The sequence below is a fragment of the Vanellus vanellus genome, assembly GCF_965231255.1.
Source record: "Vanellus vanellus genome assembly, chromosome: 11".
In the NCBI taxonomy this organism is placed as follows: domain Eukaryota; kingdom Metazoa; phylum Chordata; class Aves; order Charadriiformes; family Charadriidae; genus Vanellus; species Vanellus vanellus.
In genome coordinates, this window is record NC_138916.1 from 10,017,940 (window position 1) to 10,036,054 (window position 18,115).

The window sequence follows — 18,115 nt, forward strand, 5'->3', positions numbered from 1 at the left end:
GTTGTGATTTCCATGTGTTCATCCTAAGACAAAGGTATGTTCTCTGCACTCACAGGCTGTGCAGTGCCTGGAGGAGTTTGGCTTAGGCTTGTAGAAAGGCTTATGGCTACAAAACTCAGACTAAACCACTCAATTTATAGTTTTTTTAGCACAGCTCTTCCTGTTGTCCTCTGCTGGCTGGGAAGGCTGGCAGGGAGAGACTCCTGGGTGATTCACAGGCAGCTGTTGAGGACAGTGTGCATTCAAGTCATTTACAAAACCATCCTGGAACCAGGTCCTTCCAGTGGGAGCGTGGGTGATGGTTGGGAAGCACCACGGAACAGCAATGTGGGAATCACCCCAAGTGTTCAGCCGAAATGTTGTCATGCTCCCTTACTAAAGTGTTGTTGTACTGCTTATAAGTTTGAACAGGGGGGGTTCAGATTCTTCTTTTGAGAAAATGGAAAGTCTTTACAACATTGTTGCTTTGCTTTCAGACAAGGCTTTTACAGTTTATCATCTCTCCTCTGGCATTCTTCCTGCTTGGGTGTTATGTCAGGTCAGCTCCTTCCACAGGAGGGACTTCCTTCCTCCTCCCGCTACCCTGGAAGGCGGCACTACCTCGTCCCGGCGGGCAAGGTCCTTTCTGCACACTGACGATTATTTTTTCCTCCCAGTTCTCCACAAATTTTTGCAATTCCAGAAGGTTCTCCTGGGTATAGGCCAGAGCTCCCACAGCTTGCGCCGGGCCTTCAGAGACCCGGAAAAGACCCCGACGACGTAAACCACCGGGAGAATTTTTAGATAAAACGCTTTTATTCACCCCATGACCTAGCCGAGGGGTGCCCCTGGAGCCGGGCAGGGGGCAGGCGCGGTGCGGGCCCTGTGCCCCCCCGGGTCGGGCAGCAGGCAGGCCGCCAGCGCGGGCCCCCTGAGGGGCGTCGGCGCTGAGGGAGGCGGGCCCGCCCCCCAACACCGCCTCGGGCTGCCCGCGCGGCGCGTGTCTCCTGCCGGGGCGCGGAGCGAGAGCCAACCGGGGGGCGCGGCCACCTCCCGGGTGGGCGGTGGCTCGGGCTTCCGCGCCAATCAGAAAAGACGAAGGGGTCCGGAGAGAAGAGGGGGGCGTGCGCCCGCGGGGTTGTGGGCGGGGTTGTGGGCGGGGCGGCGGAGAGGAGCGCGGCGCGGCGGGGCGGTGGCGGCGGGTAAACACGGCGGCGGGCTTGCGGCGCGCGCGCGCGCCGCTCGGCCATGGCGGCTTCTCCTGCTGAGGTGTTCGGGCTGCCAGGCGAGGAGGTGAGGCCTGTGACCGCTCCCCCCATCTTTCCCCCCCACGTCTTTCCCGCTTCCTTTCGACCGCGGCGGCTTCCTGGCGGGGCATGGCCGGGCGGGTCTCCCCTCAGGGCGGCGGGTTTCATGCGGGCCCGCCGCGGTCTGGCGGGGGGGCAGCTGGGCTGAGGTGAGGTGAGGTGAAGGTGTGGGGGGGGTCCGGCGGGCCCCTGCCCGCTCCCTTCCGCACCGGCTGCCGGGCGCCCCGCCGGCCCTGGCCGGTAAGCCGGCGGCTGCCGTGTCTCCTAGCACCGGCATTCCTGTCTCTGGGCTGGTTTTTGAGAGCTGTGCGAGCCTCCCCCTGCAAACGGAAGAATTCGGGTGCGTTGGGCAACTTCCTCGTGAGGGAGGTGGGTGGGCGAAGCGGGGCTGCTTCCCCCCTCCGCTCCCGCCCCCGGGGCTGAAGAATAAAGGCTTTGTTTCGGGCTTTGTCACAGACAGTGTTCGAACCAGTGGAGCGGTGCGTGGATTAAAATTGTGCCAAAGGTAGTTTGGGGCCTGAGCAGCGGCGCTTTTCCCTGCGTTGCCGTTAGGGAGAGCGTGAAATCTTGTGTGCGTCTCGTGTGGTTGTGGTTTTTTTTTTTTGTTTGTTTGTTTGTTTGTTTTGTTTTTTCTTCAATAAACTCGTGAGTAACAGAAGGTGGCTTCTGTCGTAGTTCCTGAGCGCGGGGATCTTTGGAAGGTGGCTGATGCTGATGTACATGTCCCAGCGCTTTGGTGGCAGACAGGTGGGGAGGGCTTTTGTATCGTAACTGTAGCAGAATATTGATGGAGTCGTTAACTTTATCAAGAAGAAAGAAGGTGACTTTTTTTTTGATTGCAGGTACAGGAAGACTAAAAGCTGTGTCCATCTGAAAGCTGTTTGGTGACCTGTGTGAAATGTCAGTAATGTTGTCTTTAAGCCAACAGGATATTTTACCAAGACCGTTTTTGATCAGCTCTTTTTGTGTCCAGGCAGTGATGATCTCTGTCAGTGTGCACTTGTTGCATCCTTCACAGGAATTCACTTTATTAAAACTGTGAAATATTATTCCTTGTCTGTTAGCATGGCTCTCTTTCTCAAGTTCTGCTTTACTTCTGGAGAAGTAACTATAAAGCTCGCAAATGACTATTTTTTTCTTCATCTTAATATTTGAATTGTGTAGTAGTTCTAATAGAAAATTAGCACAGCACATTGCAAGGGTTGCGTAGCACTTGCCATTGCAAGATCCTGTTTTCAGTTGCTAGTAACTTTTTGAGGCTATCTAGTTGGACTGAAACATTCCATGCCTCAGGCTCTCCATTTTAACTTTATTAAACTTTGGTTGGTTTAGTTGTTTCTTAGCATGCCTTGCTATGAGGAAAATATTTTGAAATCTGGTCAAAACTGAACAATTCTGATCTTTTCTCCCTCCTTTTGAACATAAACGTATTCCTTTGAGACAGCTGGGGGAAATTGAAGAAAGTTTTGCTATGTAACAAATCTGTCAGATCCAACTTTTTCCTTAATTTGAATCTTAGCCAAACTTGTTTCAATTTACAAGTGTGACAGATGCAGTTTGTTTATGATTGGAGACTTTGATACTCCATTGGTGCTTATTGATTCACACGTAAAGAACTTGCTCAGTTTTCTTTGTAGTTTTCATGTGCATGCACAAATGACAAAACGAATAATCTTAGGGTTATAGGAAAACTGCTGCCAGCTGCTTTTGCCTAGGGTACTAGAATGGAAGCTGGAGTTCTGCCTCTCTAGATTGTCTTTTCTTTGTTTTCTGAGAGTTTAAATCTGGAAGGTCGCATACACAGAATCGCAGCAAAAACACAGTCAGAAACCCAAATCATATTGAAAGTAGCATCACGGAGTTTTCTGTAAAAGCCTCCCCACCCTTGTTTTGCAGGCTTTTCATAGTGTATGCCTGCACACTGCTGTTTCCCCAGGGCTGCTCTGTGACCCATTGTGCGAGATGGATTTGCTTGGGGTATGAATCAAAATTGTCTAGTAAAAGAAAGCTGTGTTATCTGCAGAACCTCTTGTTGCAGCTACTGCATATGATTATATGGTAAATACAATAATTGTAAATAAATGTTAATTAAAATAAGGAAGGCGAGGAGATGTTGGTCTAATTGTTGAGGCAGTTGAATACAGTATTAGAGTGTGGATTTTTCCTGCCCCTTTCACTCCCCCACCCTCCCCCCATTATGCATTTATTCCTGATTGCTCAGTTAATGGAGTATTAGTCACTTGGACTTAGTGAAGGATTGCTAATGTGATGTTGCTGACACAAACAAAACGATGAAGAAGCTGGGATGAAAAGGAAGTTGTAGCTGAGGGTATTGTGTATACAGTGGGTTATTGAACATGCTGTATTTAGCTATCTGAATTTCAGTGCCTGAATCTGGCAGAATCAGTTGTCTTTAATTTCTCTGATTCAGTTTTTCTTCTGTAAAGTGGATATAGTATCCTTCTGTCACGCATAGGACTTCTTATCACTTAGTTGGATATTGAAATAATGTGCACTAGAAAAGTCAATGGGGAAAACCAGTAATTCTGTAGTTGGAGCAGGGTCTTAGCAAGTGCATGGAAAATGAGGTCTAGGGTCACATGCTGAAAAATGAAGACAGGAGAAAAGACAAAATACTAGTTTGTGATGCATACAAATTTTGTTTACTTCATAAGGTGTCCATGTCTTAGAAAGAAATGGTTTATGATCCTATCCCTATCATCAAAAGTTTTAATGGGATGAATATGTAATAACAGGCTGAAATGGATATAATCTAGGAACAGTATTAGACTAAAACTGAATGGTGATCACTTTTCTGAATGTTTTTATTGTGAATTATTTTACATTGCAGGATAGTATATAGAAAAAAGCAAATGAGCAGATTATAGATCTTGCTACAGCTGATCTCAATGTAGAAAAATAAAGAGCTCTAATAATATTTTTAAAAATTACTCTTTATCCTCTCATTAACTTTTTTTAAAGGGAAAATAAATGCCTTAAGGTATACTTCCCACCTCCGCGTCAGACTTCCTCTCACAGTGCTGTTTGCCTCAGGCTGGTTAAAAAAATCAATTGGGAGCATTAACTGCTGCAGACTTTGTCTTGACCTGTGAAGTGGGTAACCCTGCCTGTTGTTGCATACTTGGAATACGACTGCCTTGGAATATAGTTGCCAGTGTTTGATCAGATCTGCAGGAGTGGACTGGCACAACTGCTGCGGCTTTTCTTTGTCACAGCAGTGGTAAGTTTGCTGGTGCTCTTAAATGTGCTTGTTGAGGTGAGGTGTCCATAGCTACAGGGGTTTTGGCTGAGGGACTTTCTAATACAAAACTTTCAGGTTGCTAAGACTTGGATTTCTGTAGATTAAACGCTTTGATCAAGCATTTTCTGGCACTGAGCTATTTGCTTCCAGATACTGTGTTTTTGTGACATTTGACTGCAATATTAAATCAGCACTTTGTAACTAATTGTGGAGTGATCTTTCAGACTGAAGGAAGAATCGTTGATATTTCAGCTAATGTTATTATATTATAATGTTATTATAATGTTAATGCTCTGTTATTTTTTCAGTTACAGAAGGAATTATATTTTTCAGTGGTGTGCTGAGTTAAAAATATAATTGTTAAAGAACTGTCTAGAATGACAATGTATTTATTTCTGTTTTCTATTAAATTACCTGCTTGCACTGTAGGGCTTTAGAATGGCACTTAATGAAATGACACAGCTTGTCTCTATGTGTGTATTTCATATCAAGTTTAATTTGAATATTTCTATATGTCAGAGTTTTTCCACTCCTAGCCTGAATTAAGGACTTCATTTTGCTTAGCTCTTTTTATATTGCCTGAATAACACTATGTTACCTAGCTTTTTTGATCTGTTGTGTCTGTTATGTTTGATCTGTTTCAGGAATCAGACTAGTAGTGGGAACTTCTCACAGGCAAAAATACACTTCCCACGTGCATGCATTTGCCATTTCAGGTTTCTCAGTCACTTCAGAGCTGTCTTATGTAGAGCAAATGTTCTTGTTTTTTGCAGGTCACATAGGCTTTGTCATAAGCATATGGTATTTCATTCTGGAAAGCTTTAGATATATTCTTATATTCCTTTAGGATATACTACTGGAGTGGGTTGTTTGTGGTTATTTACATTGCTGCTGGTGAACTGAATATCTTGGTTACATGGTTTGTCTTCTCTAATCTTGCACACCTTACCCCCAACCCTTCTCATATTGCTGTATTTTGGAGATGATTCTGATGACCAGAAGTCTTTCAGACATTACTTTGGAGACTGGCATGGAGTAGTCTTCCTCTGGATTGTGTCTGACGAAAACAGTAATTTTGTTTAGCTTGTTTGTGCCCAAGTTTGAGGCAGACCAGCACTTCTGTTCCTGTGCAAACCCCGTGGCCTCCCCCGCATCTCTGTACTAGGTGTCTACTCCATCTGATTCGGTTCTTATATGGAGCACTTGGATAGGAAAAAAAGAAAAATAGACATGCATGCCTCTGTGCTTCAGAAATGCTCTCAATTTACTCTAGGCTGCGAAGGACTTTCCCATTGCAAGGCATGATCTGGAATCCAGTGTACCTGGAATAGTTTAGACACTTGTAGAAATGGTGATGCTTGCTGGTTTGGCGTTTTGGCAGGTTTTTTGTTTTGAGTTGGTTTGTTTGTTTTGTTTTGTTTGAACAGCAATATAATTTGTGTCAATCTGATGGTTTCCAGAAGCTGTCTTATATCCCTGAGTTTGGTTTGTTTTGTTTTTTAAAGCCTTTATTTCACACTGAACTAATAAATGTTGACTGTGACTGTTGTGGATATTGGGTTGCACATATTGAGAAGTGGTTTGGTGACAGTTGTTCTCTTGGTTTGTTTTTTTTTTGTATTTTGTGGGTTTCTTTTTAAGTAAAAGTCTTTTGACAAATAGATATCTAACTCCATTAGTGGACTCTTGTCTTCTTGAATCTTTTCCTTAATTTGCAGTTGAACAGAGGTGTTAAATGCAATCTGTAGCAACAGCCAGAGTTTCTTGAAGGATTAGACTTCCTTATTTATGAACACAAAATGCTTCTGTGGTACAATTAACATTTAAGGTGTTTTAGTGAGTTAGTAAGGCTGGACTGAAACTAGCAGGTGGAAGTTAATGGCTTTCATTATGTTTACAAGATTGATTAATGTAGTTCTATAATGGGAATCTTCCTGAATCTAAAACTTCCTTTGCTTGCTTTGAGAGAATTTTTTCAAAGAAAAATGGTTCAGCTCTGTTGGTTGCCATAGAGGGGGAAGAGAGTGCTCTCTGAGCTGTGAAGGAATGGTCAAAATGGCAAAGTCTCTTTCCCACTTTCCACCTCCTGGTGAAATCAGCTGGTGATGCTAACAAAACTTCCTATCAGTTAGAGGTCACCTAGCATGCATATCTGCCTCGCTTGCAAGGTCTGAATATTGCAGGAACTAATTTCCTTCAGCTAAGGCTCACCATTCTGTGGGAAATGCTTTCTTTCAAATTAGATGGTTTCACAATGACTTCATTGGGCTGATTCCTCATGCTATCAACTTTGTATCTATCTCCTGCTGAATATACCATATATAAGTGCTCTTCGCTAGCCTGATCTTATAATTATGTGTTGGAGTTTTTTATTTAAGAACTAAAGAATTTTATTTAAAATTCTTAGTACCTCTTTCTCTGTAATATATGAGGAAGGTCTGTTCTTAAATGTATTTTTTTTAACGTTAGGCAGGTGGAGAATGTCAATATCTTCTGGACAGCTTAAGGGAAAACCTTCTGTGCTAACCTTAGTGTATGTAATGGGAGAGCCAAGTCTTTAGTTATTCAGACTCTGAGAGGTTTCTTTGAGATGAAAAGACTGCTTATTGCTCCAGTAAATGCCATTAAGGAATTTGTTTTTGTTGTGAAACACTCAAACATAATTTTTATGGTCACTAATGATCTCAAGGTAAAAAAAACAAGCAAACAACAACAAAAAAAAAAACACAAAAAAACCCAAAAACAAAACAACAAGCAAACAAAGTTTTAATGCAATTTGAGATAAGTGCTCTCGGATGGGAGATACAGGCTAGAAAACTTGCTAAGATATGGGAATTTTAACTTAGATGACACCACTGTGTTTCTATACTAAAATTGGCAGATGCAAGAAGCTATTTATTCAACTGGAACATGTAGTCACTTTAGCTGTAAGTAATCTTGCGGCATCATTTCTGAGCTGCTCCTAGGCTTCAGAGCCTTTTATGTGATGATGACTGTGCTTGAAAACAAACCACTAGTAGGTTAAAGCTGGGTACCTTGAGTAAGATGTCTCACAGACTTGAGAAGCATGCTATAAAAGCAACTATACATTCATGGCATGTATCTCATGCTAATACTTATTCTTTAATGGGGTCTTGGCTTTAGTGGACTTCTACCCGTGCAAGTGTCCTAACTTTTCTTGCTGTTTATAGCTGTTCCTTAATGAGGTCAGCAGTCTGTTTAGATGTGCGTGGCAGAACACACTATAATAGTTGATAACCCTCTTTTTTTTCCTTTTTTTTTTTTTTTTCCTTCTCTACTGACTTTCTGCACCTCAGTATGTGGGATGGGAGGGATCACTCTACTTGGAATGTAGAACACATTCAGCCCATTGAACATCCCTTCCTCTCTGTACTCTCACTGGGCCAGGCTATTTACTGGTTTCAGTTTTGAACTTCCAAGCTATTGGTATGTTTATTACAGCTTGCATTATCTGCACATACCAAAATCTTTATTTTCTGTTCTCTTTTTATCTGTGTGCTATATGCAGACATGGTATGAAGCATAAGAAAGCCTTAATATGTAATTCCTGATATTACCAGAATCTTAAAAGGTGATGCTGCTGCACTGTTTTATTGTTGTAATATCCTTTGATGCTCTTTTCTTGGCTTGATTTAGTGGTAGTTGATTCTTGACCTATCTAGCTGGAACAAAAGAATAACAGGATGTTATTGCCTAGAGCAATTGTTTACTACGAAGTGTGCTCTCTGTTAGACTACTCAGACATTTTTATATTGGCTTCTTCAAAAAAAGCTGTCTAGTAGTCCAGCAGATACTACCATTTTATGTTTTACATCCTTGCTCCATCTATACAAATACCTCTTGTACAACTCTGTGCCCAGAACTGCTGCCTTTGATGGGCTGTTTTGTGTGCTTGTTTCTCAGAAGCGCATGTGTGTGTTAAAGAGCAGCTGGGTACCTAGGGCATTAAACCTGTAAGACTCATTGTGTGTTCAAAGCAGCAGTCAATACCCCATCTCTTCAGCTGTACAGATGGAATAAATTCAGACGGGCCCCTTCAAGTTAACATCAGGACTGCAAAAGCGTGGGTAGGCATCTGTGGCCAGGAAGAGACTCTTGGGGAGATAAATTGGTCTGAGAGCAGTTTCCTAGACAAGCTGCAGTGCTGCTAGATGTAGCTGGTGTGTTCCTGGTTACTGACTAGGTGCCTATCCCTTCCTATGGCACCAGAACCACTGGAAGCAACGCTGTGGTGGGAAAGAGTAGCAAGGTGACCTTGAGAGTGTCTACAGTCAATATAGAAGAGGTACAGGCTGCAACCTGTGTCTGTTGGACCACGAAAAGACCCGGACTGCAGCTACCTGTGGATCTACAGAAGCAGTAACTGATCCACTATTTTTTGTGCATGTGGCTATGAAGGGGGCAAATAAGGATCTCCTGAGCAAGGTAAATGATGAAGAAAAGGTTCAAAATTGCCTTTGAAACCATGAAATTTTGGTTTTGAACCTATTCCCTGTGGATGCCAGAGACAAGTATCTGATGCTTTGTCTCCGTGCAAAGCTTGCATCACCTGATCTTTGGCTGCATGAAATTAGCTTCAAACAGTCCTGGAACTCTTCAGCTGTTCATTGCTTTTTCAGATCAGTGTGTTTAGGGCAGCTTTTGCGAGCTGTAGCAGCAGTTCTTTAGCAGTTCTTCCTGTTATCAGTGAGTGGGGAGAAAAGGTCATATGGTCGCAGTACAGAGCAGTATCGTGTCAGCAGGCCTCTACCTCTTCAGCATGTGTGGGGTTGTAGTATAATGGATCCTTCCAGTGTAAAGCACTTTTGACTGCATTTGGATTGAGCTGTCTGAATTTCTTCTGATTTGCCTTACGCACTAGTGCGGCCAGAGAGTGGAGAACCTAATCTCTCGTGATTCAGTATTGCCTTTGCACGTTAGTGTGTTTTTTCCTGAAGTTTCTAGTCTTTGTAACTTGCAAAAAGGAAGAAGCGGACCCCTCATTATCACCTATCAGTTTAAAAAATACACAAAAAGTTGTGTGGTGGGTTTTTGGGGGGTGAGAGTGGTTAGTGGCAAAAGTGAAAGTGAAAAAGGAGATCTATGGGGAAGATGTGTAGTGAACAATTTGGAAATTTTTTTTAAACTGGTTTTGTTGATCTAGAAGGATATTTCTACATGGCAGTTCATAAGCAGCTTGCTTAGTTGTTCTGCTGGGCTAACTAAAATCCTGTAGCTGTCCTAGTTTGGCACCAACCCCAAACATGTAATGTTCTCAGCACGGTGTGTATATCAACCTTCAGCATGCCAGCCTCAGGTTTGCAGCTTCTAGTTTCCTGAGGTCATGTACAAAGCACCTTGTCTTTTTGTAAAATAGCATTCAGATAAATTCAGATCTGTATTATGATACAAGTAAAGAAATTGCATGATTAAGCCAACTAAAATTTGAGGAGTGTGGATCCTATTTCTAGGATCTCCTTTGTGTGGACTGCATTGACACTCTGTTAAGCCTGACACTGAGATGCCTGTGCCGAAAAGTATCTTTCTAATTGTATTTACTTTTCTCATGCTTGAATAACTGAGAAAAGTTTGTGATCTAAGCAACTAAATACAGATGCAAGAGAAAGCATTTGTCTTCTAGGGCAGTGTATCCTACACCAACATCTGCTCTTGCTCTTTTTCTGAGGAGATGGTGAGATTGTTTCTTGAGCTGGATTCTGTCAGTTGGGTCCCATGGGCTATGGCTGAGGACCCCCATCTTGTTGGGAGAGGGTAGTGGTGCACTGACTGAAGTGCAGAAGTGCTTGGTGAGAGTGGAAATGCACGCGTGGTGCTCTTCATATTGAATAATCTCCAAAACTCGCTGATGTTGAATGTCACTGAAGCCAAGTAATTGATAGAAGATAAATTGAATGCTATTTTGGAACACAAGACAAGGGTGGATATTTCAGGATATTTGTGATACATTAAAAATACTACCAAATGGATCTTCTTAATTTGATGCCAACATAATTTTATACTTATTTTTTCTTAAATCCGGTCAGTTCTATTGCTGTCATAAAACATATCGGTAATGTTAATGTGCCTTAAAGCCCAATCATGACTAAGAACTTTGAAAGCTTAGGACACCTACTAGTGGTCAGTGCTGGGTGAGGTTGGTTGTTAGGTCTTTCTGTTCTGAACTGTTAGATTTCCTAGTAGGAGACAATTTTCTTTGGGGTGAAGGTGAAAGACCTATGATTTGGCTAGAATTGTCTTGATCAGTTGATTGTTTCGTCAGTAAGTGGATATTGTAGGTGTTATCTGTCCTCTGGCAATCACCTCTAACTATAGAGGGTGGGAGAAACTTGCTTACTTTATTTTATTTTGTTTTTATTTAGTGGTTTGTTTTGAGCTTTACCTTGTTAGCCAGTAGTATCTGACTGAGGATTAGCATGTAATTCTCTGTTAGCTTTACGAACCCCTCCAATTGGTTTTGGTTAGGGAGTTCAGCCCTGTGGTTATATATGAGACCAATGATAAAGCAAACTTTCCGAGTACTTTCTATATATCTCCTTTTGAAAGCACTTTCAATCATATGCAGAATTCAGGAAGGCCTCAGGGACAACATCTGCTGCTTCACCCTTTGCTGTGGTGTCTGTTTAACTCTTCAACCACCTAGATTGGATCAGCTTTCTTCACAAGCATCTCTGACTAGCCATTGCATACAGTCCTTCATCTGCAAAGCTTTTTGCTTTCCAGGGAAACAGTGCTCATTTGTCCTTTTCCTCTGACATGGTCACAGCTGTTGGGATTTTTCTCCCCTCTTGAATTCAGTAGCTCATCAGATGAGCCATGTAAAACTCTGCACAGCTATATTAATTAACAGGAGAAGTGCAATCACTTATGTCACTCCTGTGAAGCTGTAATTTGAATAACGTGTAACTGAAATAGTTTTTGAATTTCAAAAATCTCATACCCTGCTGACACGTCATTTCTGAAAATTCCAGTATTTTGAGCATGGCCTCTCTGTGCTGTAAAATAAAAATAGATGCAAGAATTCTTTATTCTTGCCTTTTTAGAGAGTTCTTTACTGCTTTATTAATCTGTTCTGATGAATTTGATACCCTTTTTATTGCCTCCAGGAAATAAATTTATGGCGAGAGTCTATTTCCCAACCTCTGAATGCTGAGATACCATTAGGTGAAAATTTGCTTGGTCCATACGCATTAGTCTGTGTTTAATGCAACTTGCTTGAATGGCCAATGATATGTAAATGGCAACCCATTCCTTGCATCCTATCAGGGCATGCCTATGTGCACCAAAAACTGTTATGCTGTTCAGAGCATGTTCTCACAAAGAACCTTGCCTACTCTTTAGAAAAGATGGCTAAGAACTGCATGCTGAGAAACAGGGGAACTACTCATGGAAATGGCTCCCACATGCTCTCCTTCCTGCAAACAGTTTGGAGCAGTAGAGGTCACTGGGCTGTATGAATGGTGGCAATAGCACCTTGCTCTTGCCATTGCCCTAGGAGGAGGTCTTCATGTGTGTGCTGTGCAGTACGTGCATGCTGTATCCAGTCTGATACAGATGTACTGCAAGACTCACTGGGGAATATGGTGATGGCCACTGCCAGAACAATTCATCATTTGGGAAAGAAGGCTGGCAAGAACAGTTGTGTGCTCAGTTTTGTGGGATTAAGCGTCCTAACTCAAAACAAAATCCCAGTCCTTTGGAATGCTGAGAAACAAAATACATTTTATTTTTAAAACCCCAAACCTTACTGTATTAACTAGTTTTTTGTATTCTGTGTCTGCCATTGTTTGTGGATATCATAGAATGGTTTAGGTTGGAAAGGACCGTGAAGATCATCGAGTCCCAAGCCCCCTGCCATAGGCAGGGACACCTCCCACTAGACCAGGTTGCCCAAGGCCACGTCCAGCCTGGCCTTGAACACCTCCAGGGATGGGGCCTCAACAGCCTCTCTGGGCAACCTGTTCCAGTGCCTTACCACCTCAAAGTGAAAAACTTCTTCCTAATGTTCAATCTGAACCTGCCCTCTTCCAGTTTAAAGCCATTCCCCCTTGTCCTATCGCTACATGTCCTAGTAAAAAGTCCTTCCCCAGCTCTCCTGTAGGCCCCCTTTAGGTACTGGAAGGCCACAATAAGATCTCCCCAGAGCCTTCTCTTCTCCAGGCTGAACAGCACCAACTCTTTCAGCCGCTCCTCATAGGAGAGGTGCTCCAGCCCTCAGGTCATCCTCGTGGCCCTCCTCTGGACACGTTCCAGCAGGTCCATGTCCTTCTTATGTTGGGGACTCCAGAGCTGGATGCAGTGCTCCAGGTGGGGTCTCATGAGAGTGGAGTGGAGTGGAGGGGCAGAATCACCTCCTTTGACCTGCTGGCCACACTTCTGATGCAGCCCAGGATACAGTTGGCCTTCTGGGCTGTGATCGCCCATTGCTGGCTCATGTTGAGCTTCTCATCAGTCAGCACACCCAGGTCCTTCTCCTCAGGGCTGCTCTCCAGCCATTCCCTGCTGAGCCTGTATTTGTGCTTGGGCTTGCCCCGATCCAGATGTAGGACCTCTTACTTGGCCTTGTTGAACTGCATGAGGTTGGCTTGGGCCCACCTCTCCAGCCTGTCCAGGTCCCTCTGGATGGCATCCCTCCCCTCCAGCGTGTGTACCTTGCCAAACAGCTTGGTATCATCGGCAAACTTGCTGAGGGTGCACTCGGCTCCACTGTCCATGTTGCTGACAAAGATGTTGAACAGTACAGGCCCCAGTACCGACCCCTGAGGAACGCCACTCGTCACTGCTCTCCACTTGGGCATCGAGCCGTTCACCGCAACTCTTTGAGTGCGACCGTCCAGCCAGTTCTTTATCCACTAAGTGGTCTATTTGTCAAATCCATGTCTCTTCAATTTAGAGACCAGGATACCATGTGGGACAGTGTCAAACACTTTGCACAAGTCCAAGTAGATGACATCAGTTGGTCTTCCCTTGTCCACTGCTGCTGTAACCCCTTTGTAGAAGGCCACCAAATTTGACAGGCATGACTTGCCCTTGGTGAAGCCATGCTGGCTGTCACCAATCACCTCCTTGTTTTCTATGTGCCTCAGCAGAGTTTCCAGGAGGATCTGCTCCATGATCTTGCCAGGCACAGAGGTGATACTGACTGGCCTGTAGTTCCCTGGGTCCTCCTTGTTTCCCTTTTTGAAAATGGGTTGTTTCCCCTTTTCCAGTCGGCAGAAACCTCGCCAGACCGCCACGACTTCTCAAATATGATGGCTAGTGGCTTAGCAACCTCATCTGCCAGTTCCCTCAGGACCTGCGGATGTATCTCATCAGGTCCCATGGACTTGTGCACCTTCAGGTTCCTAAGGTGGTCTCACACTTGATCTTCACCTACAGTGGGCGGTTTTCCATTTTCCCAATCCTCGTCTTTGCATTCTGTGTCATGGCCAGTGTGGCTGCAGTCCTTGCCAGTGAAGACTGAGGCAAAAAAGTCATTGAGTACCTCAGCTCTGTCTCTGTCCCAGGTAACCAGTTCTTGCGTTTCCTTCTGGAGAGGGTCCACAGTTTCCCATGTCTTTATTTTCTCGCTGACATACTTACAGAAGGATTTTTTGTTTGTCTTAATGTCCCTGGCTGCATTTAGTTCTGTCTGGGCTTTAGCTTGTCTAACCTGATCCCTGGTGGCTCGAACTATAAATTTGTTACTGGAACTTAGAGCTGTTTCTGTCAGACAAAGTAACTGCATTACCTAGTCTGTGATTTTCAGTGTAAATTCACAGTTACGCCAATAATTGCTTTATAAATTCAATATAGATCTGAATGTGTCTTGATTGTGTTGTTTTGTATTTTAGGAGAACACACGAATTGTCAGGGTGAAGGTTATAGCTGGAATTGGCTTGGCCAAGAAGGATATCTTGGGAGCCAGGTAAGAATATATGTCCTTAATGTTTTAAGGGACAGCTATTTCTTTATATTCTTTCCTCAGCAGTTTAGATCTTACAAGATCAGAACTGTTTTAACTGCTAACTTTATAAAATGATCAGAGATTATATAAACATGAAGATATCTGTTTTCTTGCTCAGGAGTTGCTTGGACAGATCTTGTGTATTGGCAGAATAATGTGTGGGAAGGCTTAATTCTCTCCGTGGTAGAATAGTTCTGCCATGGAGGATAGATACATGTATATATTTTGCTTCAGGTAGACTGCAGCTAAAATAACAATAGCTGAGTTATAATCAAAATTGTCTTATCTGAGCTTTAAAGACTTGGAATAAACACAACACTAAACACTGGTAGCAACAAGACTGTTTCAACTCAAATTATATGTGGAGGAACAGCATCCACCAATTCTATAGATGTGGTAAACCCAAGCCAGTGGTTGCAGGCTCTGAGTATATACAGATTTAAGTTAACAGTCTGTATAAGGGAAGAAACAATAAAAGTGGCTTAACATTTACCACAGGAAAGATCAGACTTTGTAATTTAAATGCTTTGTAGGATCTTGTAGAATTGGCAAGTGGCAGCATGCAGCCTGTAGTAAAGCTACTTTTTCTTCTGGCCCATGTACAGAGCGTCTAGAAAAGTACTGATGGGTTTAGTACTAGTTCTGCTGTCAGCTGCTTTGGCATATGTACAGGAATGCTGTTATTTTAGTACTAACAAAATTGTTACATGTGACATCAGTTTAGCATTAGAAAAATTTCTCTTGTGATATTCATATTTTCCCTAAAGCCAGACAGTCTCTCTTCATGCAGTTTTTTTACTTTAAGCAAAAATAGGGCAGCTTTTCTCATAATAACTTGAGTATGTGAAAACCATATGCTCTTTTGCCGTATGGCAGAGTCTTGGTCACCTTTTGTTACTACTCTGTTTGAGCAATTGAATGCCTTGACTATGTTCGTGGGAAGTAGATATTCATATAATTTGTTGTTTATTGTACCACAGGAAGGAAAAAGAAAATAATCTGAGCCAGTAGGCCATTTTAAGCAACCATATTAGGACACCTTTATTAACAGAAAAATTCATGTTAAACTCAAACTCTGTGAAACTGATAAAACATATTGCATGTTCAAGGGAACACCTCAAATTCCAGGTGTTTGAAATTGTTAAAACCAAGAGATTTAATACTTCAAGCTTTTTCAATCACAACTGATTTTTTTCGTGTGTGTCTTGTTGAAAAACATGAGGATTTATTAAATCTGTTCTCATGAAATAAGAACTGTGAAAGAGGAGAGAGAATCAAACTAGTGATACACAATACAAAATGGTATAGGTAGTATAGTCATAATTAGTAATAATGTTTGGATTAGTTTTATCTCTAAAACTATTTAGAAAATGATTGTAAGCACAAATGTGTATATGGTATTCATAAAGTAATTGTAACTACTAGTTTCATAGCTTCTATTAATTTAAGCCTTTTAAAACTCAACTGCTAATAATGCTGACAAAAAAGGATATGTAACAGCACGCTTATCTCTTTCTTTCTCCCTCCCAGTGACCCATATGTGAAAGTGACAGTGTACGATCCAGTGAATGGAGTCCTTACCAGTGTTCAGACAAAAACAATTAAAAAGGTTAGCTGTCTCACCTTTGTGGGTGTGGTGTGTTGTTTTTTTTGTTGTTTTTTTTTTTTTTTTTTTACCAGACTCTAGAGGAAAAGTTAATACTACATGAAATAGGAGAATTAATATGTCATCTGAGTGAATGGACATGGGGAAAGGAATGTTCTGTGACCTACTCTGTTTCTCTGTTCATGGCATTATTTTGGTATTTTCCCTTCGATAATTTTAGTGAAAATAGAGAAACACTAAGGAATGTAAGGTGAGTACTGATTCAAAACTACATAATTCATGGAAATACTGGATTGTTCTGATGTTCTGAGATCTTTAATGATATAAGAGTCTCTCTTTCTTGCTGTACAACTTTTATCTTTTTTGTTTGAAACACAATTTGTTGCATTTCAACATCAAATTGCAAAGTTCATCTGAATCATGATACTACTCATTTCGCTCAAGTACCTGCAGGAAAATGTCAGTATTAGTACTGGTAGGTTACGTTTGATCAAGTAAAAGTGAAAAATTGTATAAGTGAGAGTGGAACTACTCTTCCAAATCGTTGTTCTCAGATAGTGGCTGTGGTTTATGAAGTCACTTGTGCATTTTTCCTTGATGTTGATGATTGTTAGTTTAGCTATGATGAGAGTTCAAAGTATCGCTAATATTTTGAAAAATAGCCGCAACTGAAAGATGTGTTTAGTTGAGCGGGTTATATTGTGTTTGGCCCACCTGTGCATGGTCTGTCTGGATTACGTTGTGGAGAGATTCAGCATTTGCTAAGAGTTCTTAATTTCAGGATTAACATATGTTTGTGTGTAAGCAATGTGGATAGTGGACTGAGGCAGTGATTATTACTGAAGACATACCATAAATTAACTTTGGACTGTATAATGGGCCCTTCTCTGCATTAATGGCATTAACCAAAATCTGAGAATACTTGCATAAACTGTTTCCATTCTGCACTGTATAAGACTCCTATGACTTGTACTTGCAATAGTGAGGTTAAAGGTTTTGTACGTACTTAAGTGGATTGTTATATGTGATAAAACAGATGTAAAATATAAAAAAAGACACCAATATAGAATTGTCACTGTAACCAATGCTGTCTTCCTTTTTTTTTTTTTTTTTTTTTCCCCCTTCCCCCTCCCCCCCCAGTCCTTAAACCCAAAGTGGAACGAAGAACTCTTATTTAGAGTAAGTGTTTTTTACAGCCTTATTACCTGTGTTGGTTATTGTATTAACACATTAGTAAAAATGGTTTCTCACTACTTTAGCTTAAAATCAGAAATATGTCTATAATTAATGTTCAAAAAGCCTCACAAACTTCTTTCCTTAGAAATACATTTGTTAACTTTTTTTTGTGTGCCAGAGTTAAATTTTCAGTCTTGATGTTACATTCCATTAATGTTTCAAAACATGAACGTGGATTTTCAAAACATGAACGTGGATTTAAAGCCAGTTTGTGATAACACCAGTCTCGGCTCATTGGTTCTGATAGCAATGTGTTGCATAGTGAAATGGCAGCAAGGTGTAGATTTGCTGTTTAATTTAGGTCTTTTGTATTTCTTTCTTCCTGCATAAACATCAAGATTTTGCTGAAGTCAAATGCTGGAATTCAGTGTATATTTTTAACTATTAATGTATTTTTCTTTCTTAGGTTAATCCTCAGAAACACAGACTCCTTTTTGAAGTATTTGATGAAAATCGTTTGGTAGGTCCTTTTGTGTTAATATTGCAATGTATTAAGGACTTGAATGAAAGTAAGTCCATCTGGATTCAACATGGATAAAAAACCCACACCAAACAACCTTAACTTCTATGATGAAACCTAAAGTTAATGGCAGACCTGATTTATTTACTTATCTGACATTACCACACTTTGTGATGCTCTGAAGCAGTAATGTTATTATTCTTATGTTCTAATGTGTTTTAACTTATAAAGACGTCGTTCTTTTATAGTGCTTTTCAAATGACGTGGCCAAATTCTTCAGTCATATTGAAAGCTCTGCACT

At 41.8% G+C, this 18,115-nt stretch overlaps 1 protein-coding gene across 1 annotated transcript in view; it reads left to right on the plus strand.

Moving 5' to 3' along the window:
- Positions 1–4,478: 4,478 nt before the first annotated feature.
- Positions 4,479–18,115, plus strand: part of NEDD4 (NEDD4 E3 ubiquitin protein ligase) — a 57,488-nt gene continuing 43,851 nt past the window's right edge. Inside the window, exons 1-5 of the mRNA XM_082489032.1 lie at positions 4,479–4,527; positions 14,400–14,473; positions 16,043–16,121; positions 17,259–17,297; positions 17,761–17,814. The gene's annotated coding sequence lies outside the window, so the exon portion shown is untranslated. The remainder of the gene's footprint in view (positions 4,528–14,399; positions 14,474–16,042; positions 16,122–17,258; positions 17,298–17,760; positions 17,815–18,115) is intronic.